Genomic DNA, 26,146 nt, shown 5'->3' with positions numbered 1-26,146 from the left:
ACACGCAGTATTGACCATTCACAGTCCACAGGATTATTCATACACTGTATTGAACCACTTCAGGCAACACAATTGTTCACACACAGTATTGACCATCTGCAAGCCAAGGGTTATTCACACACAATACTGATGATTCATAGGCCACAACATTATTCACAGTGTATGGACCACTCACAGTCCACAGAATTATTCACACACAGTATTGACCATCCTTAGGCCAAGGGTTATTCACACACAGTATTTACGACTCATGGGCCATAGGATTATTTACACACTTTATTGAGCATTCACGGTGCACAGGATTATTCACACACTGTATTCACAATTCTCAGGCCTGAGGTTAATTCACACATGGTATTGACCATTCTCTGTCCACATGATTAATCACATGTTGTATTGACCATTCACAGTCCTCAAGGGTCATAATCTCTGGATTACTGCCCGAGCCACGTGCCAATTGGCATAGGGACAAGAAAATTAGGCAAGTAAACACGTGGCTAAGGGATTGGTGTGGGAAAGAGGGATTCCACTTCATGGGGCACTGGCATCAGTTTTGGAACAGGGGGGATCTGTACCGTTGGGACGGTCTCCACCTGAACCGATCAGGTACCAATGTTCTGGCGAAGAGGATAAATAGGGTGGTCAGTAGGACTTTAAACTTCTGAGATGGGGGGAAGGGAAAGTGAAAGCGACAGGGAGTATGGAGGTAAATGGAAAGATAAGCAACAGGATAGCATGTTTCCAGGCGGATTTAAAATTGAGGCAGACTGAGAATGCAGAAAAAAGCAAGGATAACTTAGGACATATGACTTACAACATCTCTAATAAGGAAGTTAGCATTAAGGCACTTTACCTGAATGCTCGTAGCATTCATAACAAAGCCGATGAATTAATGGCACAGATAATAGTGAATGATTATGATGTAGTAGGCATCACAGAGACTTGGTTACAGGGGGGTCAGGACTGGCAGTTAAACCTCCATGGTTTTTCGACTTATCGAAAAGACAGAGAGGTGGGCAGAGGGGGTGGGGTTGCCTTGTTAGTTAAGAACAAAATTAAATCTATGGTATTGAATGACATAGCGTCGGATGATGTGGAGTCTGTGTGGGTGGAATTGAGGAACCACAAAGGCAAAAAAACCATAATTGGAGTTGTGTACAGACCTCCTAACAGTGGTCAGGACCAGGGACGCAACATGTACCGGGAAATAGAGAAGGCATGTCAGAAAGGCAAGGTTACATTGATCATGGGTGACTTCAATATGCAGGTGGACTGGGTAAATAATGTTGCTAGTGGATCTAAAGAAAGGGAATTCATGGAATGCTTACAGGATGGCTTTTTGGAACAGCTTGTCATGGAGCCCACAAGAGAGCAGGCTATTCTGGACCTAGTGCTTTGCAATGAACCAGACTCTATAAAAGATCTTAAAGTAAGGGAACCCTTAGGAAGTAGCGACCATAATATGGTAGAGTTCAGTCTGGAGTTTGAAAGGGAGAAGGCGAAATCTGATGTAATGGTGTTACAGTTGAATAAAGGTAATTATGAGGGCATGAGAGAGGAACTGACTAAAATAGACTGGAAGCAGAGGCTAACCGGGAAGACACTAGAGCAAAAATGGCAGGAATTTGTAGGTATAATTGAGGACACTGTACAGAGGTTCATTCCCAAGAAAAGAAAGATTAACCGGGGAGGGATGAGACAACCTTGGCTGACAAAGGAAGTCAGGAAATGTATTAAAGAAAAAGAGAGATCCTATAAAGTGGCTAAGAACAGTGGGAAATCAGAAGATTGGGAAGGATACAAAAGCAAACAGAGGATAACAAAGAGTGTAATAAGAAATGAGAGGATCAAATATGAAGGTAGGCTAGCCAGTAATATTAGAAATAATAGTAAACGTTTCTTTCAGTACATAAGAAACAAACGACAGGCAAAAGTAGACATTGGGCCACTTCAAACTGATGCAGGGAGCCTAGTGATGGGAGATAAGGAAATAGCAGGAGAACTTAACAAGTACTTTGCGTCAGTTTTCACAGTGGAAGACATGAGTAATATCCCAAAAATTAAAGGGTGTCACGGGGCTGAGTTGAGTATGGTTGCCATTACAAAAGAGATGGTGCTAGAAAAGTTAAAAAGTCTTAAAATTGATAAATCTCCTGGCCCCGATGGGATACACCCTAGAGTTCTGAGAGAGGTTGCTGAGGAAATAGCAGAGGCATTGGTTGAGATCTTTCAAGAGTCACTGGAGTCAGGAAAGGTCCCAGATGATTGGAAGATGGCTGTAGTAACCCCCTTGTTCAAGAAAGGATCAAGGCAAAAGATGGAAAATTATAGGCCAATCAGCTTAACCTCGGTTGTTGGTAAAATTCTAGAATCCATCATTAAGGATGAGGTTTCTAAATTCTTGGAAGAGCAGAGTCTGATTAGAACAAGTCAACATGGATTTAGTAAAGGGAGGTCATGCCTGACAAACCTGTTGGAATTTTTTGAAGAGGTAACAAGTAGGTTAGACCAGGGGAACCCAGTGGATGTGGTCTATCTGGACTTTCAAAAGGCCTTTGATAAGGTGCCACACGGGAGACTGCTGAGCAAGGTGAGGGCCCATGGTGTTCGAGGTGAGCTGCTGGGATGGATTGAGGATTGGCTATCTAACAGAAGGCAGAGAGTTGGGATAAAAGGTTCTTTTTCAGAATGGCAGCCGGTGACGAGCGGTGTCCCGCAGGGTTCGGTGCTGGGGCCACAGCTGTTCGCATTATATATTAATGATTTGGATGAGGGAACCGGGGGCATTCTAGCGAAGTTTGCCGATGATACAAAGTTAGGTAGACAGGCAGGTAGCACTGAGGAAGTGGGGAGGCTACAGAAGGATCTAGACAGGTTGGGAGAGTGGTCCAGGAAATGGCTGATGGAATTTAACGTGAGCAAGTGCGAGGTCTTGCACTTTGGCAAAAAGAATATAGGAATGGACTACTTTCTAAATGGTGAGAAACTTAATAAAGCCAAAGCACAAAGGGATCTGGGAGTGCTAGTCGAGGATTCTCTAAAGGTAAACATGCAGGTTGAGTCTGTGATTAAGAAAGCGAATGCAATGTTGTCTCTTATCTCAAGAGGGTTGGAATATAAAAGCAGAGATGTACTACTAAGACTTTATAAAGCTCTGGTTAGGCCCCATTTGGAGTACTGTGTCCAGTTTTGGTCCCCACACCTCAGGAAGGACATACTGGCACTGGAACGTGTCCAGCGGAGATTCACACGGATGATCCCTGGAATGACAGGTCTAGCATATGAGGAACGGCTGAGGATACTGGGATTGTATTCGTTGGAGTTTAGAAGATTAAGGGGAGATCTAATAGAAACGTACAAAATAATACATGGCTTTGAAAAGGTGGATGCTAGAAAATTGTTTCTGTTAGGCGAGGAGACTAGGACCCGTGGACACAGCCTTAGAATTAGAGGGGGTCATTTCAGAACGGAAATGCGGAGACATTTCTTCAGCCAGAGAGTGGTGGGCCTGTGGAATTCATTGCCACGGAGTGCAGTGGAAGCCGGGACGCTAAATGTCTTCAAGGCCGAGATTGATAGGTTCTTGTTGTCTAGAGGAATTAAGGGCTACGGGGAGAACGCTGGCAAGTGGAGCTGAAATGCGCATCAGCCATGATTGAATGGCGGAGTGGACTCGATGGGCCGAATGGCCTTACTTCCACTCCTATGTCTTATGGTCTTGTAGTCCACAGCATTTTTCACACATAGTATTGACCATTCTCAGACCAGAGGACTATTCACACACCGTATTGACCAACCTCAGGCCACAGGATGATTCCCACAGAGTCTTGACCATTCACAGGCCACAGGATTATTCACACACAGCATTGACCGTCCTCAGTCAACAGGATTTTCCCCACACAGAATATGACCATTCTAAAGCCACAGGATTATTCACACACTGTATTGACCATCCTCAGGCTACTGGATCATTCCCACAGAGTGTGGACCATTCACAGGCCATAGGATTATTCACTCGCTGTATTGAACAACTTTGGGTAGCAGGATATTTAACACACACAGTATTGACTATCCTTTGGCCCAAAGGTTATTCACACACAGTATTGACCACCATTCGGCCACATCATTAATGAACACACTATCTTGATCATTTACACGTCACAGGATTATTTCCACGCAGTATTGACAATTCTCAGTCCACAGGATTATTCACACACAGTATTGACTAGCACATGGCACAGGATTAACGAACACTTTGTCTGGACCATTTTCATGTCACAGGATTGTTCCCACATAGTATTGAAAATCCTCAGGCCGCATGATTATTCACACTCAATATTGACCAGCCTACGGCCACAGAATTAATGAACACACTGTCTTGACCATTTACAGGTCACAGGATTATTCCCACACAGTATTGACCATCCTCAGGCCATGGATTATTCCCACACAGTATTGACAATCCTCAAGACACAGGATTATTCCTACACAGTATTGACCATCCTCAGGCCACACAAGTACTCACACACAATATTCAACATTCTCAGCCGACAGGATTATTCCCACACAGTATTGACAAGCATACGGACAGAGGATTCATGAACAAAATGTCTTGACCATTTGCAGGTCACAGGACTATTCCCACACAGTATTTACCATTCTCAGGACACTTGATTATTCGTACTCTGTATTGACATTCAAGGGCCATAGGATTATTCCCACACAGTATTGGCCATTCTCTGGCCACAGGATTATTCACACCCAGCATTGACCATCCTCAGGCCACAGAATTATTCACACACAGTATTGCCCATCCACAGGCAAAGGTTATTCACACACAGTATTGCTGATTCACAGATCACAGAATTATTCACACCCAGTATTGACCATTCTCAAACCACAGGATTATTCACACACAGTATTGCCCATCCACAGGCCACAGTATTATTTGCAATCAGTATTGACCATGCACAGGCCAGAGATTATTAACACATTATATTGACTATCCATAGCCCACAGGTTTATGATCACACAGCATTGAACATCCACAGGCCATATTATTATTCACACACGGTATTGCTCATCATTCGGCAAAGGACTATTCGGACACAGTATTGACAATTCACAGGCCATCGGATTATTCACACAGTATTTACCATCCTCAGGCCGCAGGATTATTCATACAGTGTATTTGCCATTCACAGTTCAAAGGATTATTCACACACAGTATTGACCATTCTTTGGCCAAGGGTAATTCACACACTGTATTGACAATTCTCAGGCCACAGGATCATTCACAAACTGTATGACAATCCTCCGTCCACAGGATTACTCTCACATAGTATTGACCGTTCACAGTCCACAGCATCTTTCAACACAGTATTGACCATCCTCAGACCACACGAGTTTTCACACACATCATTGTGTATCTTCAGGCCACGGAATTACTCCCACACACTATTGACCATCTACAAACCACTGGATTATTAACACACAGCATTTACCATCCACAGGCCACATTATCATTCACACACAGTATTGACAATCATTAGACAAATGGTTAATCACACACAGTATACAGCATTCACAGTGCACAGGATTATTCACACACTGTATTGACCATTCAAATTCCAAAGGATTATTCTCACACAATACTGACCACCCTCATTCCACTGGATTACTCAATCACAGTATTGAACATTCTCAGTCCACAGGATTATTCCCACACAGTATTGACCATGTTCAAGCCTCGGGATTATTCACAAGACGTATTGAGCATTCACAGTGCACAGAATTATTCACACACTCTACTGACCATCCTCAATCCACGGGATTACTCACACACAGTATTGACCAGCATACGGCCACAGGATTATTCACACACACTATTGCCCATCTTTAGACAAAGGATTATTCACACACAGTATTGATGACTCATGGGCCACAGGATTATTTACACACTGTATTGACCATTCACATTCCAAAGGATTATTCACACACAATGTTGACCATCCTCAGTTCACAGGATTACTCATACACAGTATTGACCATCTGAAAACGACAGTATTATTCACACACAGTATTGACCATCCTCAGTCCACAGGATTATTCACACACTGCATTGAACAGACACAGGCCACAGGAAAGTTCACACAGAGTATTGACCAACTACAGGCAACAGGATTAATTACACACGCTTTTTACCATCCTCAGGCCAAAGGATTATGCCCACACTGTATTGATCATTCTCAGGCGACAGGATTATTTAAACGCAGTATTGATCATTCTCAGTCCACACGATTAATCACACACAGTATAGACCATTCTCAGGCCACAGGATTAATCACACACAGTATTGATCATTCTCAGTACTCAGACTTATACACACACTGAACTGACCAACGTCAGGTCACAGGATTATTCCCACACAGTATTGGCCATGTTCAAGCCTCAGGATTATTCACACACAGTATTGAGCATTCACAGTGCACAGGAGTATTCACACACTATATAGACCATCCTCAGTCCACAGGATTGCTCACACGCAGTATGGACCATCCTAAAACCATAGGATTCTTCACATACAGTATTGACCATTTACAGTCCACAGCATTACTCATACACAGCATTGATCATTCACAGGCTAGAGGATTATTCAAACACAGTATTCTACATCCTGAGGCCTCAGGATTATTCAAACACAGTACTGATGATTCAGAGGCCAGAGGATTATGCACACATAATATTGACCGTCCTCTGTCCACAGGAGTTTTCACACACAGATTATGACCACACTCAGGCCACAGTATAATTCACACATAGTATTGACCAAGCTCAGGCCACAGGATTACTCCCACACAGTATTGACAATCCTCAGGCCAGAGGAGTGTTCACACACAGTATTGATAATCCTTAGGCCACAGGATCATTCGCACACTGTCTTGCCCAACCACAGGCCACAGAATTATCCGCACACAATATTCAACATTCTCAGCCAACAGGATTATTCACACACAACATTGACTAGCATATGGCCACAGGATTAATCAACACACTGTCTTGAGCATTTACAGGTCAGAGGATTATTCCCACACAGTATTGACCATTCTCAGACCACAGGATTATTCACATACAGTATTGAACATCCTCAGGGCACAGGATTATTCCCACACAGTATTTTCCATTCTCAGGCCACTGGATTATTCTCACCCTGTTTTGACCATCCTCTTGCAACAGGACTTTTCACACACAGTATTGAACATCCTGAAGCCACAGGATTAGTCACACACATTATTGACCTTTCTGAGCCCAGAGGATTACGCACACACTGTATTAAACATCCTCAAGCCATAGGATTATTCTGACACTCTATTGACCATGCTCAGGCCACAGGATCATTCACACAAAGTATTGATCATACTCAGGCCAAGGTATAGTCACACACAGTAATGACCATTCACATGCCAGAGTATTATTCACACACAGTATTGACTCAACTCAGGCCACAGGAGTATTCACACACAATATTCAATGTTCTCAGCCCAGGATTATTCACAAAGTATAGACCAGCCTACGGCCACAGGATTAATGCACACACTGTCTTGATCATTTGCAGGTCACAGGATTATTACCACGCAGTTTTGTCCATCCTCAGGCCACAGGGGTATTCACAAAGTATTGAACATCCTCAGGCCACAGGATTATTCCCACACAGTATTGAACATCCTCCGTCCACAGGATTACTCACACACAGTATTGATCATCCTCAGGTCAAGGGTTATTCACACACAGTATTGACCATTCACAGGCCACAGGATTATTCACGCACAGTATCGATCATCCTAAGGACATGAGATCATTCACACACTGTATTGACCAATCCGAGGCCACAGGATTAATGAACACATTCTCTTTACCAATTAACAGGTCACAGGATTATTCCCACACAGTATTGAACATCCTCAAACCACAGGATTATTCTGACACAGTATTGACCATTCACAGCCATATGATTGTTCACACATAGTATTGATCATGCTCATGCCAAGGATTAGTCACACACAGTATTGACCATTCACAAGCCAGAGGATTACCACACACAGTATTGATCATGCTCAGGTAACAGTATCATTCACACACAGTATTGACCAACCTCAGGCCACAGGAGTATACACACACAATATTCAATATTCTCAGCCAGCAGGATTATTCACACAGAGTATTGACCAGCATATGGACACAGGATTAATGAACACACTGTCTTGACCATTCACAGGGCACATGATTATTCCCACACAGTATTGACTATCCTAAAGCCACGGGATTGTTCACACACAGTATTGACCATTGTCAGGCCATAGGATTATTCACACACAGTGAAGACCATCTTCCGGCCACAGGATTGTTCCCACACAGTATTGTCCAACCTTAGGCCACAGGATTATTCGCACACTTTATTGACCATTCTCAGGCAATAATATTTTTCACACACTGTATTCACCATCCTCAGGCCAGAGGGTTATTCACACACTGTATTCACCATCCTCAGGCCAGAGGGTTATTCACACACTGTATTCACCATCCTCAGGCCAGAGGATTAGTCACACACAGTATTGAACATATTCAGGCCACTGGATTATTCTCACACAGTATTGACTATTCTTAGGCCAAAAGGTTATTCCAACACAGTATTGGACATTCTCAATCCACATGATTATTCGCACACATTATTCACTACCCTCAGGCCACTGGATTATTAACACACAATATTGACCATCCACGGCTCACAGGATGATTATCACACAGCATTGACAATCCACAGTCCACATTATTATTCACACACAGTATTGCCCATCCTAATGCAAAGACTTATTTACACAGTATTTACGATTCACAGGCCACAGGATTAGAGACACACAGTATTGACTGGCCTCAGTCCACAGGATTATTCACACATGGTATTGAGCATACACACAGTACTGAACATTCACAGCACACAGGATTATTCACACAATGCATTGAGCATACACACGGTACTGAACATTAACAGTCCACAGGATTATTCACACAATGCATTGATCATGCACAGTCCAAAGGATTATTCCCACACAGTATCAACCATCCTCCATCCACAGGATTGCTCATACACAGTATATACCATCCTAAAACCATAGGATTATTCACAGAGTATTGACCATTCACAGTCCACAGCAATATGCACACACACCATTGACCATTCATGGGGCACAGGATTATTCACACCCAGTATTGAACAACCTCAGGCAACAGGATTAATTACATACAGTTCTGACCATCCTCAGGCCACAGGATTGTTCACACATAGTATTGACTATCCTCAGGCCAAGGGGCTTCCACACACGGTATTTACGATTCACAGGCCACAGGAGTAATGAACACAGTGTCTTGACAATTTACAGGCCACAGGATTATTCATACACAGTATTGACTATCCTCATACCACAGGATCATTCATTCACTGTACTGACCAACCTCAGGCTAGAGGAGTATTCTCACACAGTATTCAACATTCTCAACCAACAGGATTATTCCCACACAGTATTGACCAGCCTATGGCTACAGCATTAATGAACACACTGTATTGACAATTTACAAGTCACAGGATTTTACACACACAGTATTGACCATCCTCAATCCACAGGATTGTTCACACACAGTATTGACAAACCTCAGGCCACAGGATTATACACACACAGTATTGAACATCCTCAGGCCACAGGAGTATACGCACACATTATTGACCAGCCTCAGGCCTCAGGATTAATCACACACAGTATTAAACAACCTCAGGCCAGAATAATATTCACACACAGTACTGACTATCCACAGAACAAAGGATTATTCCTACACAGTATTGTCCATCCTCAGGCCAAAGGATTATTTACAAACAGCATTGATAGTACACAGGCCACGGAATTATTCACACACAGTAATGACCATTCACAGGCCACTGTCTTATTCACACAGAGTATTGGTTATCCTCAGACCAAAGGCTTATTTACAAACAATATTGACCATGCAAAGCCCACAGGATTACTCACACATAGTATTGACCATTCACAGGCTACAGGATTATTATCACACTGCATTTACCATCCACAGGCCACAGGATTATTCACACACAGTATTACCCATCCTTCAGCAAAGAGTTAGTCACACACAGTATTGACCATCCTTCGGCCAATGGTTATTCACACACAGTATTTACAATTCAAAGGCCATAGGGTTATTTACACACAGTATTGACTGCCCTCAGGACACAGGATTTTTCACACTCTGTGTTGAGTATTCACAGTGCACAGGATTATTCACACATAGTACTGAATAACCTCAGGCAACAGGACTAATTACACAAAGTTTGGACCATCCTCAGGCTAAGGGTTATTCACACACAGTATTGACCATTCACAGGCCAAAGGATAATTCACAAACTGTGTTGACCAATCTCAAGCCACACGGGTATTTACACAAAATATTCAACATTCTGAGCCCACACGATTATGCACACACTTTATTGACCAGCATGTGGCCACAGGATTATTCTCACACTGTATTGATCATCCTCAGGCCACAGGATTATTCACACATTTTATTGACATATGTCAGGCCACAAGATTATTCTCACACAGTATGGACCACCCTCAGGCCAAAGGATTATTCACACACAGAATTGATCATCCGCAGGCCACAGGATTATTCTCACATAGTATTGATCTTTCTCAGGCAACATGATTATTTACACACAGAATTGACCAACCGCAGACCACAGGATTATTCTCACACAGTATGGACCACCCTCAGGCCAAAGGATTATTCACACCAGAATTGATCATCCTCAGGCCACAGGATTATTTTCACATAGTATTGATCTTTCTCAGCCAACAGGATTATTTACACACAGAATTGACCAACCGCAGACCACAGAATTATTCTCACACAGTATTGACCATTCTCTGGCGACAGGATTATTCACATACCATATTGTCCATCCACATGCCAAGGGTTATTCACACAGATTACCGGCCACACAAAGTGAGAGTGTTAGAGGTGCTCAGAGGAGCAAACAGAGATGCGGAGTGTTGTGGCGACTGGAAAAGGGTCTGAAAAGGATTTTACAGTGGCAGGGTGGACTGTAGTTATTGTGAAAAACCACAGAAATAGCGATTATTGTACTGAGTGCAGGATGAGATTATTGAGATTCGGCATGTTATCAAGACTAGAGCAATTTACAAATATGAGGAATCATCAGAATTGGAGTAGGGATCAAATTAATAGTGGGATTGTGGGCAGGGTTAAGGTTATAGAAAAAAGAACTTTTCTGGGAATTACAAGCATTCATGGCCCAGGCACAGATAAGTTGGACCGAAAGGAACGTTTCCTTAATGAATGACTCCATCCCATGACAAAAGTTAGCGTGATCGGGGGAAGTGTGGAATATAAAGATCCCAGGATTCAAAACCATCTCCTTGGGGGAGGCCTGCTTTCCCCGCTTTTGTACTGATCCTCACTAAGACAGCACAGGCCTGGATTGATAACTGTCAACTTCCTATATTGACAAAGGAAGACTCAATACAGCAGAGAAGAAAGTAAACGAGAGAGTGGAGATTGAGCCTGGGACCATCACACTCTGTATTCACCCTTCAACTCTGTACCTATGTCATGTCCTCCATACCAAAGATCGATCGCTGAAATGCTCTCTGCTCTGTTCACTGTGAGTGGGCCTATCTTGCTGCAGGATTTCTTGAAGGCTCCAGGTCTCCCTTCCCTCTGAATGAAATGTATCCCAATCTGCTTTGGGAGGTAAGGGAGGAGATTGTTGGGGCCCTGGTGGATATATTTAATACATTGCTGACCACGGATGAAATGCCGAATGACTGGAGGATAGCAAATGTGGTTCCTTTGTTCAAGAAGGGCAGCAGGGATAGGCCAGGAAATGACAGAGCAGATAGGTCACCCCATTAGAGGAACGATGTGTAAGATTTGGAAAAGGCTCAGTGGAGATTTACTAGGATGTTACCTGGTATGGAGGGAATGTGATATGAGGAACTTGAAGCTGTTTTTGTTTGAGTGAAGACGTTTCAGATGAATTAATTGAGATATTAAGATAATCAGAAAGTGAAATGGATTGGACAGTGAGAGCCTTTTCCCTCAGATGGCAATACCGAGCATGAGGGGGGATAGCTTTAAATTGAGGGGTGAAAGATATATGACAGATGTCAGAGATAGTTTCTTTACTCAGGGTAGTAGGAGCATGGAACAGACTGCCTGCAACAGGAGTAGATCTGCTCACCTTAAGGGCATTTAAACGGTCATTGGATAGTCACATGGATGAGAATGGAATAGTGTTGGCTACTTGGGCTTCACATTGTTGCGCCAACCTGTGGAACCCATCGAGAGCCGAAGGGCCTGTACTGTGCCGCCGTCTTCTATGTTCTAGAGGGAATAAATATAAGGTGAGAGGGGAAAGACTTAAAAGGGATTGGAGGAGAACATTTTTCACACAGAGGATGGTGCAGGTGGTAGGGAAAAGTACAATAACAACATGTAAAAAAGATTTGGGCAGAAACATGGAGAGGAGAAGGTTTGAAGGGATTTGGGTCAAATGCAGGGAAATGCGACTCGGTCAGGGACTCTGGTCAACATGGATGAGTTGGATCGAAGGAAATATTTTCGTGCTGCATGACTCGGTCTCCTCCTCCAGTAACTGGAGACAACCGAGATAAGGCATGTTGTAGACACTGAAGCAAGTTACAGTGATAGGGATAGTAACCTGGAATGCAGTACGTTTCAAATACGTGGAGTGACTATTGGGATAGGAGGAGGTTACAGGGATACAAACTGTTATTGGAGTTAAAAATTATTGAAGACACCAGTCCACAAAACATGCCAAAGGTGCAGTGTTGGAGTGTAGCAAGTTTTAGTACAACAGAACTTAAAGTTGGGATGGGGATTGTGCATGGGGTGGGCCTGTACTGTATTCCCCCTCCAGATCTGTATCGATGTCATGTCTTGTTAACAGAGGTTTGGAGCCTTCTCATTCCTCTCTTCTCAGTTATCGAAACTGGATGAAGTTATCAATACCGAGGGTTGAAGAATTAGTAAGGACTCTTCAGACTGGCCAAGGTTACAGGTAGAGAGAGCTGTTGGGACTGGAAGAGGTGACAGTCCTCAATAGGATGGTACACATTCACGGATGATTTTAGTGACTGCAGGAGGTTACAGAGTTAAGAAGGCTAGTAGTGATGGGAGGAGGTCACAGAGATAGATAAGATTGCAGAGATTGGCCAAGGTTACAGATCTGGGGAACGGTCATGTGGCTTCAAAGGGAGGATGGGCAGGAATGGCTGTGGGAGCTGGAGGGATTTATACAAATAAGGAGGTTTATAGGGATGGTAGAAGGTTCATGGGAGTGAGGTGCTGTAGGATAGGATGGAGGAGTGCTGTGGGGACTGGAGAAGTTTGCAGTGATATCATATGATGGAAAGGCTTGAGGAAGGTACAAGCCTTTGGTAACGGCTGGAGGATATTAAAGAGACAGGGTGGGCTGTAGGTACTGAACATTTTGACAGAGATAAGGATAAGGTAGTGTTTGGGGATAATGACCATAATTCTGTACGTTTTGAAGTCATGATGGAAAGAGCTAAGGATCATGCAGAAGTTGTGTGTCCAAATTTGGGGAATGCTACTTATCATTTCATTATCACTATCACTGATCATTATTACTAGCATTAGACAGGATTTGAAAAATATAGACTCAGAGGAACTATTTGCAGTCGAGCCTACAATTGGAAAGAGGGAGTATTTTCAAGTGATACAGTGAGAATTCAGGGCCAGCGTGTACCATGAACAGTGAATGACAAAGGCACCAAGTTCAGCGAATACTCATCAAGTGATATTGTGAGTTTGGTAAAGAAAATACAGTGCAATCAAACCAGGTGAAGCCCTTCAACAACGATAGAGAGTGCAAGGGGGTCCTTAAAAATGAGGGGCACTCAATGGCCATGAAACCTCCTTGGCAGACACTAGTAAGGAAAAGGTACAAGATATTATATGACGAGAGGCAGAGTAAGAAGATGCCCAGCTAAAGAGTGCGGTCTGTTGGAAACCAAAGGGACGATCTGCGCATGGAGCCAGAGGAAGTAGCTGAGGTCTTCAATGTATGCTTCCCATCTGTATTCACACAGGAGAAAGACACTGTAGCCCAGGGATTTCAGTCAGGATGGTGAGACTCGAGAACATGTTAAGATCAATAAGGAGATATTAAATGCTTTCACAGGCATAAAAGGGGAGAAATCACCAGTGCCCAATGAAATGTATTGCAGGCTGCAGTGGGAGGTAAGGGAGGAGATTGCTGGGGCCCTTTTGGATCTTTTTAATACTTTGCTGACCATAGGGATATTGGGTAAAAATTGGGAACAATTCTGAGGGTCAAGATGTATCAACATTGAAAATGAAGGAACAGATTCAGGACAGATTTTGTAAAGGAGAATCCTGTCTGATGAATTCAATTGAGTTTTTTTGAAAAGTTATCTAAAATTATTTATGAGAGTAGTGCAGATGATGTGGTTATCCTGGCGTTTGGTAAGGCCTTTGACAAGGTCTCAGTCAATATGTAAATGGCCCAACTGGAGAAAGGAGCGAAACCTGACCTCCCCTTGGGAAACAAGGTAGGGAATAGGACTGAGGTGTTAGTGAGGGAGCACTTTGGCAAAGTGACCGCAATTCTATTAGTTTGAAAATAGCTTTGCTGAAAGACAGGCCTGATCCAAACGTTAAAGTTATAAAATGTGGCAAGACAAATCTTGATAGTATTAGACATTAACCTTTTTAAAAGTTGATTAGAGTGTCTATTTGCAGGTAAAGGGAATTCTGACAATTGGGAATATTTTAAATGTGAGATAAAAGGACCGTTGAGCACCAGCATGTTCCTGTTTGTGTGCAGCTCAATGCTGACAGTTTTCAGAAACACTGGCTGTCGACTGAGACTCTGCTCAAGGAAAAGGGGGCACATGTCAGGTATAGCCAGCTGGATCAAGGGAATCCCTGAGGAGCATAGGGGCTGTAGGAATACAGAAAGGGGACATGAAATAACTTTGACACATAAAGTTAAGGAGAATCCAAAGTGTATTAAGAGCAAAAGAAGAGCTCGGGACAAAACCGGTATTCTTAATGATCAACAAATCCAACGACGTGTGGAACTACAAGATCCTAAACAAATATTTCACTTTGGAACTTACTGTGGATAAGGTCTGGGGCGCTCAGTGTTTGGCCGAACCACTATTGGAATATTGTGTGCAATTCTGGTCTCAATGCCATCGGATGGATGTTGTGGAACTTGAAAAGGTTCAGAAGAAATGAATAAGGATGTTGCCAGGGTTGGAGGGTTTGCGCTACAGAGAAAAGCTGAAGAGACTGGGATTATTTATACTTTAACATGGGACGCTGAGGAGTTATCTTATAAAGGTTTCTTAAAATCATGATGAGCATGGAAAAGGGTCAATAGATAAAGACTTTTCTCCGGTCGTGGGGGGGTGAGTCCAAACCTACAAGGCATAGCTTTAAGGTGAGAGGAAAAGATTTAGAAGGGACCAAAGGGACAGCTGTTTCCTGCAGAGGTTGGTATATATATATATATATGATATAAACTGCCAGAAGAAACGGTGGAGGCTAACAGAAATATATTTAGCAGGCATCTGGATGTGTATATAAATATCAGGATTTTAGAGGGATATTGACAAAGTTCTGGCAAATGGGTTTGACAAACGTCATGGAGGAGTTGGACCAAAGGGTCAGTTTCCATGCTGTACATCTCAATGACTCCATGTCTTGAAATGAGTCCACATTATAGAAGAGGCGGTGTTGGAAGATTTAAAACATAGAGGTAGATAAATCCCCAGGACCTGATCAAATGTATCTCAGAACATTGTGGGAAGCTGGGGAAGAAATTGTAGGGGCCTGAGCAGTGATATTTGTGGCATTCTGGGCGGTGATGGAGGTTTTCTGAGTTTACAAAGGGATCTTGATGAAATGCGTGAATGGCTGAAAAACTGCAGACAGAGTTCAATTCGGGTAAATGCGAGGTAATACATTTAGGTTACAACAAACAAGGGTCGAGCTTTCACAATTAATGGTAGGGTCTTCAGTAGTGTTGTACGCCTTGGGGTTCAGGTACGTAGTTCTTTGAAGTTTGCCACAAGGAGAGACAGGATGGTTATAAATGGTACTTGCCTTCATTGTTCAGTCATTCGAGTTTAGGAGTTTGGGAAGTCGTGTGTAGATTGTACAGGACATTGGTAAGGCCTATTCTGGAATACTCTGCCCAGTTATAGGAAGGATATTAAACTGGAGAGGGTTCAGATCACATTTACCAGGATGGTGATGGGTATAGAAAGTTTCAGTTATAAAAGAAGGTTGTATAGTCTGGGACATTTTTCACATGAGCCTGGAGATTGAGAGGTGAGCGTATAGAAGTCTATAAAATAATGAGGGATATAGATAGAGTTAACGTGACTTGTCTTTTCCCAACAGCAGGTCATTTTAGAACTAGGGGCTACATTTCTTAAGGTTAGAAGGGAGAGATTTAAAATCAGAAAACATAAGGAGCAAACTGTTAGAGTGTGTTTTGTGTGTGGAATGAAATTCCCAAGGAAAGGGTGATTGTGTGTACAATTACAAAGCTTGAAATATTAGTACAGGAATAGGAAAGGTTTGAAGGGGTGTGATCCAGGAAGAGGCAGGAGGGACGAGGTTAGTTTAAGATTATGGTCGGTATCAACCCAACAGTCAGTTTCTGTGCTGTATGACTGTCTGACTATGAAAATAATTTTGTGCCCTTATTTAAGAAAGACTGCAAGGGGAAGCCAAGGAACTGCAGACTGAGGAGACAGAAATCAAGGATGGGTAAGGTGTTGGAGATCATTCTGAGACATAGGAGTTACATGCATTTGGAAAGACAGGACTGATTACAGACAGTTAGAGAGGCTTTGTGCGCAGGAAAACATGCCTCACAAACTTGCCTGAGTTTGTTGAAGATGTGACCAAGAAAAGAGATGGAAGCAGAGCAATAGACATTGTTTCTGGGTTCAGCAAGGCCTTTGAAAGGGTTGAGCAGGCTTCACGGGTTAGTAAGGTTCGGTCACATGGGTTCAGGGAGAGCGACCCAACTGGATGCACAATGGGTTTGATAGGAGGAGGGAGAGAGTTGTTCAGACTGGAGGCCTTCGACCAGCAGTGTGCTGTAAGGATTGGTGCTGGGGCCACCAATGTGCATCATTTATATAGAGGATCTGGGTAAAAATATAGGAGTCACTGTTTGTATGTTTGCGGATACCAAAATTAGTGGAAGAGTGGGCAGGGAATATAGTTATCGAAGGGGATGGTAATCAACTGGGCCAGTGGGACAAGGAATGAAAGATGGAATTTAATTCATGTGTTGGATTTAGTTAAGACAAACCAGGGAGGACTAAGACAGGTAATGGTTGGGCTCTGGACAATGTTGTTGAACAGAGAGAGACCAAGGGGTGCAGTTACACTGTTTTGGAATGGAATCACAGGGGGACAGGGTGGGGAAAGCAGCATTTGGCACACTTGTCTTCATTGGTCAGAGCACTGAGTACATGAGTTGGAGATATTTGTAACATTGTCGTCAATATTTCTCCTGGGTAAAGGAGGCTACGGGGTGGCCTTATAAAGGTTTATGAAACCATATAGAGCCTAAATAAGGTGAAAAGCCAAGGGTAGGCGAGTCCGAAGCTTGAGGCATAAACGTGAGGTGAGAGAGCAATGATTTAAAGAGGGAGCTGAGGGGCAACATTTTGCACAGAGGATGGTGCATAGACGGAATGGACCGCCAGAGGAAATGGGAAAAACAAGTACAATTACAACATGGAAAAGATACTTGGGCAGGTACATGGAGAGGAGAAGATTGGAAGGGGTATGGGCGAAACACAGGCAAATGCAACTCATTCCAATTAGGAAACTGCAAACAAAGAGTCATGCAGCACAGAAACAGGCCCGATGTCCCAGTTGTTGGAGAAGGAGACTATCGAGACAAGGCATGTTGTAGAGACTGAAGCAAGTTACAGCGATACGGATGGTCGTCTAGACTGGAGGTTTCAAATATGTCAATTAATTGGTAAGAGGGGAGGGGATGACAGAGATAGGAACTGTTATAGGAGTTAGAATGATTGAAGACACTGGTCCACAAGATGACCCATAGATACAATGTTGGAGAGGGAATAGAGAACAGAAAGATCCCAGGCAGCATTACCACTCTCTCATGTGAGGCCTGCATTCCCCTCTGTTGTCCTGGTGCTCACCAAGATAGCCCACGTCTAGATTGAAAACTGGGAATTCCCGATGCTGTCTCAGTGCAACAAAACTTAAAGTAGGGGTGGTGTATGAGCCTGGGGTGTGCCTGTACTTTGCTCCCCCTCCATCACTATGTCTATGTCATGTCTTGTTAGCTGATGTTTGGAGCCCTCTCATTGCTCTCTGCTCTGTGCACTGTGAGTGATCTTACCTGGCAGCAGGATTTATTAAAGGCTCCCGACCTCCCTGACTTTCATCTCACTGGCTGACCAATCATCTTTCCAACCAGCAGTTGGCAAGTCTATTGAGTCAGGAACTCCCCGAGTACCTGTAGAAGACACAGAAATAAGCAGAGTCGGAAATTAGACTGATGCTGTGAGGGTTACACATGTAGAATGGCCCACAGAGATCTGGGAAATTCTAGTCTCCATCCCTGGCCTGTGCTGCCTCATCTCTCTGGAGTGGAGAATTCTGTTGGCTCAGGATCTGGAGTAGCTGCAAGAGTGAGAGACACTGACAGAGGCAGCAATTAGACGCATACAGTGAGGGTTCACACATGGAAAAATACTGACTGATAGCACCAGAGTTCAGGATCAAATAATTGTGTGGGAAGAAAGGGTTTTGATTTATGTTGCACTGGAATATACAAACTGTGAGCAGGCGAAGTGATGGCCTCGTGCCATTATTGTGTGACAATTTATCCAGAAAGTCAGCAAGTGTTCTCTGGACACAGGTTCAAATCCCACCATTGCAAATGATTGAATGTGAAGTAAATGCTTCAAAAAAGATGTAATAAAAAACCTGTAAGTGAGTATTAAACAATTGCTGATGTTAAGAAAAATCCACCGGGTGCATTTAAGTCTTTAGTGAAGTAATCTAAGATGGGTCTGGGATATCACAGGTATTACAGAAACAACAGCTGAGGGAGGGACAGGACAGGCAGCTCAATGTTCCAGGGGACAGATGCTGCAGGAAGGACAGAAGGGGAGCTGAGAGAGGAGGAGAGCTACTGGTTCTGATTGGGTGAAACATCCCAGCAGGACTGAGAGAGGATATTCCTGCAGGATCGCCCAGTGAAGCTGTGTTCGTGGAATTAATCAATAACAATGGGGCTTCCCTTTCCTCTGATTGTTCTACAGACCCCGATAACCCCGCCTTCCTGCACCTTGACCTTCTCAAGATGGCGGCCCTGAGGCCCGGGCTCCCTCTTCCCTCAAACAAATGGCGGCCGTGACTCTGGGCCCCTTCCCTGATCAGAGACCGCCACCTCCTTACACGGGCCTGGTGGGTCTTTTCCGAGTTTTTTTTTTCACCTTTATCCGGGACTTGTGAATTCTCTCCGCTCCTTTCTCCCGGCGAGGCTCCCACACACCGGCTCTGAGCGCCGCTTTCTGAAGCCGATCGCAGCCGCTGCCGGCCAAAGTAGCTCCATGTCTCTCTGTGTCCTGACCAATGTGATACTGCGCATGCTCTACATAGAAACCAAACTGCGCGTGCGTCTGAGGTGATCAGTGAGTTTATAGAGAATATTCATATCTGCACAGACTGATGGGTAAAATATTAATCATTATCAATTGCTTTGTCGAGTTATAATCATGGAGATGTCTAACATGGAAATTGTCTGGTCCAAATCAACCATACCGGCCAGGTATGTAAATCACCAACTGTGTTGGGAGTTTGAAAAGAAGTTTCTTTCTCGAGTAGTGTGAATCGATTGGAAATATGTACGTTATCCGATTTACATTTCAACTACAGTATTTTTAAAAATCTCACATTGATTTATGAGAGACGTTTAATGCTCCACTATGTCGTGAGAATGATCAATCCTGCAAAATAGTTTGCTCTCTGACCAATCCTGAAGCGTTCACTCCCGAGAATGCTTTGGCCCCTCTCCTCATTCACTCTGGTTAAAGGACCGGCCGCTACTCGGTCCTCCTGTTCCGCCCCTTCCTCCCAATTGCAGAGTTGATTCAGGTGTGACTTAGCAGGCAAGGGACAAAGGAAGTTCAAGTCGATGTTTTGTGACGCGGTGAAAATATCCCGAATCTTGAACGAGAGGCCTGGGTTCAATTCACAGCTTGTGCAGATGTGTGTAATAACAACTTTAGCAGGTTCATTAGGAAAACTAAGGGAAGTCAGGAAGAGAGTGAAAACAAGAGAAAATGCATGCAATGTGATGGGGCTTTCAATGCTCAGATGATTTGACTCTTTACCAAGCGTTTCAGGGTCCCAGTACAAACTGTTGCACTGCTCTTCGTGCACAGCCAGATACCACGATTGTGGGGGCAAAATGTTGTGGTGATTATACAGATGCTTTTCTGGAAGGCGCTCGGTTTTTGTGGTGAAAACAGTTGAGAAGGAGTCGGGTTTTGGATGGAGATACCTGTCTCCCTCCTGTTGCAGCCTCTTATTATTGCCCTGACTCTACCTCGTACATGGAGAAAGTAAGGACTGCAGATGCTGGAGATCAGAGCTGAAAAATGTGTTGCTGGAAAAGCACAGCAGGTCAGGCAGCATTCGCTACCTTGTACATGTTTGGTTGAGATCAGTGACACTTTGTAAGCTCACAATACAAGATCCATCACTCTGTTTAAGACAGTAAAAATCTCTTGTAGCACAATAGCCAGAGAAAAACACAGCGCAGAACAGGCCCTTCAGTCCTTGATGTTGCGCCGACCTGTGAACTATTCTCAGCTCGTCCCCCTACACTATCCTGAAATCACCCATGTGCTTATCTAAAGGACTGTTTAAATCTCACTAAATTGGCTGAGTTAACTACATTAGTAGGTAGTGGATTCCATGCGCTAACCAGTCTCTGAGAAAAGAACCTGCCTCTGACATCTGTCTTAAATCTATCACCCCTCAATTTGTAGTTATGCCCCCTCATACACACTGATGTCATCATCCTAGGAAAAAGACTTTCACTGTCTACCCTATTTAAGCCTCTGATCATCTTTTATGTCTCTATCAAATCCTCTGTTAGCCGCCTTCTTGCCAATGAGAACACGTTCAAATTGCTCAACCTTTCCTCATAAGACCTTCCCTCCAGACCACACAACATCCTGGTAAATCTCCTCTGCACCTCTTCCAATGCTTCCACATCCTTCCCGAAATATGGCACCAAAACTGCACACAATATTCCAAATATGGCCGCACCAGTGTTTTGGAAAGTTGCAGCATGATATTGTGGTTCCAGAACTCAATCCATCTATGAATAAAACCTAACACACTGTATGCCACCTTAACAGTACTGTACACCTGGGTGGCAACGTTCAGGCATTTATGTACGTGGACTCCAACATCCCTCTGCACATCTACATTACCAAGAATGTTTCCATTGACCCAGTACTCTGCCTTCCTGTTATTCTTCACAAAGTGTATCACCTCACATTTAGCTGCATTGAACTACATTTGCCACCCTTCAGCCCAATTCTGCACTTTATCCAAGTCCCCTTGCAACCTGTAATATTCTTCCACACTGTCCACTACTCCACTGACTTTTGTGTCGTCTGCAAATTTACCAATCCATCCACCTATGCCTGCATTTAAGACTTTTATAAAAAATTACAAACAGCAGTGGTCCCAAAACAGATCCTTGTTGCACACCACTAATAACCGCACTGGAGGCTGATTATTTTCCATCATCCACCACTCACTGCCTTCTTTCAGAAAGCCAGTTTCTAATCCAAACTGCTAAATCACACTCAATTCCATGTCGCTGCATTTTATCTAAGAGCCTACCATTTGGAACCTTATCAAAGACTTTACTGAAGTCCATGTATACCACGTCAACTGCCCTACCCTCATCTATATGCTTGGTCACCATCTCAAAAATACTCAATGAAGTTTGTGAGACAAGACCTGCCCTTGACGAAACCATATTGACAATCTGAAATCATATTGTTGTTTGCCAGATGATTACAAATATTGTCTCTTATAATCCTTTCCAAAACCTTTCCGGCAACAGAAGTAAGGCTCACTGGAATATAATTAACTGGGTCATCTCTACTGGCCTTCTTGATCAAGGGCATAACATTTGCAATCATCCAGTCCTCTGGTACTGAACATGTAGGCAATGACGACTCAATATCAAAGCCTAAGTATTTGCTATCTTCTCCCTAGCTTCCCAGAAAATCCACAGATAAATCCCATCCAGCCCAGGGAACTTGTCTACTTTCAATCCTTTTAGAATTGATAACACCTGTTCGTAACTAACCTCGATCCTTTCTCGTCTAACATCTTCTACCTCATTATTGTCTGCAATATTCTCATTTTCCTGAGTGAAAACCAATGAGAAATATTCGTTTAGCACCTCTCCAATTTCAATAGTGTCCACACTCAACTTCCCACTCCTGTCTTTGATTGGCCCTATTCCTACCCTATCCTTTATTCCTCACATACCTAAAGAAAGCTTTAGGGTTCTCCTTTATTCTATTTGCTAAAGACTGCTCATGTCCTCTCTTTGCTCTTCTTAACTCTCTTTAAATCCTTCCGAGGTGATCTGTAAGTCTGCATGGCCTCATCAACACATAAGCCTCCTACTTCTTCTGAACAAGAGATGCAATTTCTGTGGTAAACCACAGTTCCCTTACCTTATCACTTCCTCCCTGCCTGACAGGGACATACCAATCAAGGACACGCAATATTTGTTCCTTAAACCAGCTCCACATTTCTATTGTCTACATCCACTGCATTTTGCTACCCCATTCTATGCATCCTAAATCTTGCTGAATTGCATTATTATTGCCACTGCCCCATTGATAATTCTTCACCTGTGGCACGTACCTATCACTTTTCATCGCTAAACTAAACATAACTGAATTGTACTAATCTCTCCAAAGTGCTCACCTACAACTGAACCAAACACCTAGTCCGGTTCATGACCAAGCACCAGATCCAATGTGGCATCCCCTCTCGTCGGCCCTTCGACATACTGTGTCAGGAAACCCTCCCGTACACCTTGGACAAAAACTGATCCATCCAACATACTAGAGTAATAGCATTTTCAGTCAATGTTTGGGAAGTTAAAGTTCCCCATAATGACCACCATGTTACTTTCGCTCCTACCCAGAGTATTTTTGCTAATACTCTCTTCCCCCTCCCTGGAACTCTGCAGCAGCCTATTAAAAAGTCCAAGCAGTGTGACCTCCCCTCTCCTGTTTCTAACTCAGCCCACACTACTTCAGTAGAGAAGTCCTCATCAAATGTTCTCTCAGCCACCGTTATACTATCCTTGACTAACATAACATGCATGGGCCCATTGCGGTGCTTCAAATTCCATGAGGCAGCCATACTGTCTATGACAGACAGACTCAGTCCAGAACCTCCTCTGTCCTTAAGACTTTAAACACTGCCTGCACTCCTCGATTTCCCCTTTGCACGTTGCCTTTCCAACCCACCCCACCTGCATCACTCCGCAATTGGAGCTGCCAAGGACAGAAGTCTGTGGAATACCCTCCCTAACCTTCTCTATCCTCTTTTAAGATGCATTTTAAAATCATTCTCTTTAATCAATGTTTTGATCATCCATGAAGCACCTTAGGAGATTTGCCATTGTGAAAGATTCCATACAATGCAAGTAGTTGTTTTTATTGCCATACATTAGGAGAAACAGGAATGATGCTTTCAAAATGTTAACAAGAAAGTCACTGATAGGCGCAGTGTGTAGGCCAAATAATAATGTCACATTGGGATGGGCAATTATCAAAGAAGTAACTAAAGCCTGTAAAAATGGCATGTCTATTACCATGGGTGATTTGAATCTACAAGTAGATTGGTCGAACCAGCTCAGTCAGGGTAGCCATGAGGAGTTCATTAAGTGTATCCATGATAGTTTTTTTGAACAGTATGAAATGGAACTGACAAGGAGCAAGCTATCCAAAATCTGGCCCCTGTGCAATGAGACAGGAATAATTAATGACCTCAGTGTTAGGGATCCTCTTGGAAGAAGTGATCACTGTATGATTGAAGTTAGAACACATATGGAGTGTGTAAAGATAAAATCTAATACCTTGGTCCTGTGCTTGAACACGGGGAACTAAAATAGAATGAGGGAGAACCTGGATAATGTAGACTGGAAACAAAGATTTTATGGTGGGACAGTTGATGAGCAGTGAAAAATTTTCAAAGACATTTTAGGAAGTGCTCAGCAAAAACATATTCCAGTGAAAAGGAAGGACTGTAAGAAAAGGTGGTGGACAAAAGATAGGGAATTCTACACTAGTTCGTTTATTCTCTGTAGTTAGAAAGATGCTTTGGTCTATTATCAAGGAAGAAAAAGCAGGGAATCTCGATAGAAATTGTCCCATTGGGCAGACAGAGCATGGATTCATGAAGGGCAGGTCATGCTTGACAAATCATTTGGAATTCTGTGAAGACATTTCGAGCAAGGTGGACAATGGGGACCCAGTGGATGCGGTGTGCCTGGATTTCCAAATGGCCTTCAACAAGGTGCCACGCAAGAGGCTGTTGCATTATATAAGGGTGCATGGGATAGAGTATTAGCATGGATAGAAGATTGGTTGATTAACAGGAAGCAAAGAGTGGGGATAAATAAGCCTTATTCTGGCTGGCAATCAGTAACTAGTAGCGTGCCTCTAGGATCAGTGTTGGGACTGCAATTATTTAGAATTGATACAGATGATTTGGAGTTGGCGACCACATGTAGGGTGTCAAAGTTTGCATATGAGACTAAGATGAGTAGCAGAACAAAGTGTGCGGAGGACTGTGAAACTTTGCAGAGGAACAGAGATACATTGAGTGAGTGGGCAATGGGCTGGCATTTGGAATAGAATGTTCATAAATGTAAAGTCATACTGTTTGGTTGGAGTAATATTAGTAAAAAGTTTACTATTTGAATTTTTAAAAAATGCATTATTTGCTATGCAGAGGCACCTGAACATCCTTCTGTATGAGGGTTGGTCACCAGGTACAACAATCAATTCAGAAGGTAAATGGAATATTGTCCTTCATTGCTGAAGGGATTGTGTTTAAAAGCAGAGGTGGGCTATAGTGGGTGCTGGTGAGCCCACACCTGGAGTACTGCATGTAGTTTTTATCTCCTTTCTTGCTCAAGGATGTACTGGCACTAGAGGGGGTGCAGAGGAGGTTAACTATGTTGACTCCGGAGGTGAGGAGTTTGGTTTAACAGAGACTGAGTAGATTGGGATTATATTCATTGGAATTCAGAAGAATGGAAAGATATAAAATAATGAATGGAATGGATAAAATAGAAATAGAGAGAATGTTTCCACTGGCAGGTGAAGCTAGGACAAGAGGGCATCACCACAAGAGTAGAGGCAGCAAATTTAGGACTGAATTGAGAAGGAACTTCTTGACCTCTATGGAGTGCATTGCCCAGCGAAATAGTTGATGCTAGTTCAGAAAATGTTTTTAAAGCTAAGTTAGTTTTTTAAAAAGAGAAATAATTAATTAAGGAATACGGTAAGAACGTGGGTAAATGGTTCTGCGTCCACAAAATGATCAGCCATGATCTTATTGAATGGTAGAGCAGGCTCGAAGGGCAGGACGGCCTTCTCCTTTTCCTAGATCTTTTGTTCTTGTATTATGCATGCCTCCATCACTCGTGACTTGGAGATGCTGGTGTTGGATTAGGATGGACAAAATTAAAATTCACAGAACACCAGGTTATAGTCCAACAGGTTTATTTGGAAGCCCTACTTTGCCGGTCCTTCATCAGGTGATTGTGTGATTTTTAACTTTGTCCCTCACTCTTGTAACTGAGAAATGGCAACAAAAGCCACGAAGCAGTGCGCATGCTCCAGCCAACAGTTGGTAT

At 43.2% G+C, this 26,146-nt stretch overlaps 1 long non-coding RNA gene across 1 annotated transcript in view; it reads right to left on the bottom strand.

Annotated features, from left to right (window-relative positions):
* The window catches only part of LOC140455529 (uncharacterized), an 83,729-nt gene extending 63,941 nt beyond the window's left edge, over positions 1–19,788 (bottom strand). Inside the window, exons 1-3 of the long non-coding RNA XR_011952912.1 lie at positions 19,662–19,788; positions 18,560–18,676; positions 12,329–12,471 (exon numbers count right to left, since the gene is read on the bottom strand). This is a non-coding gene — a long non-coding RNA (uncharacterized lncRNA). The remainder of the gene's footprint in view (positions 1–12,328; positions 12,472–18,559; positions 18,677–19,661) is intronic.
* Between the last annotated feature and the right edge of the window lie 6,358 nt (positions 19,789–26,146).

The sequence above is a fragment of the Chiloscyllium punctatum genome, chromosome 30 (genome assembly GCF_047496795.1).
Source record: "Chiloscyllium punctatum isolate Juve2018m chromosome 30, sChiPun1.3, whole genome shotgun sequence".
Lineage (NCBI taxonomy): Eukaryota > Metazoa > Chordata > Chondrichthyes > Orectolobiformes > Hemiscylliidae > Chiloscyllium > Chiloscyllium punctatum.
This window is presented reverse-complemented; position numbering and strand designations above follow the sequence as displayed.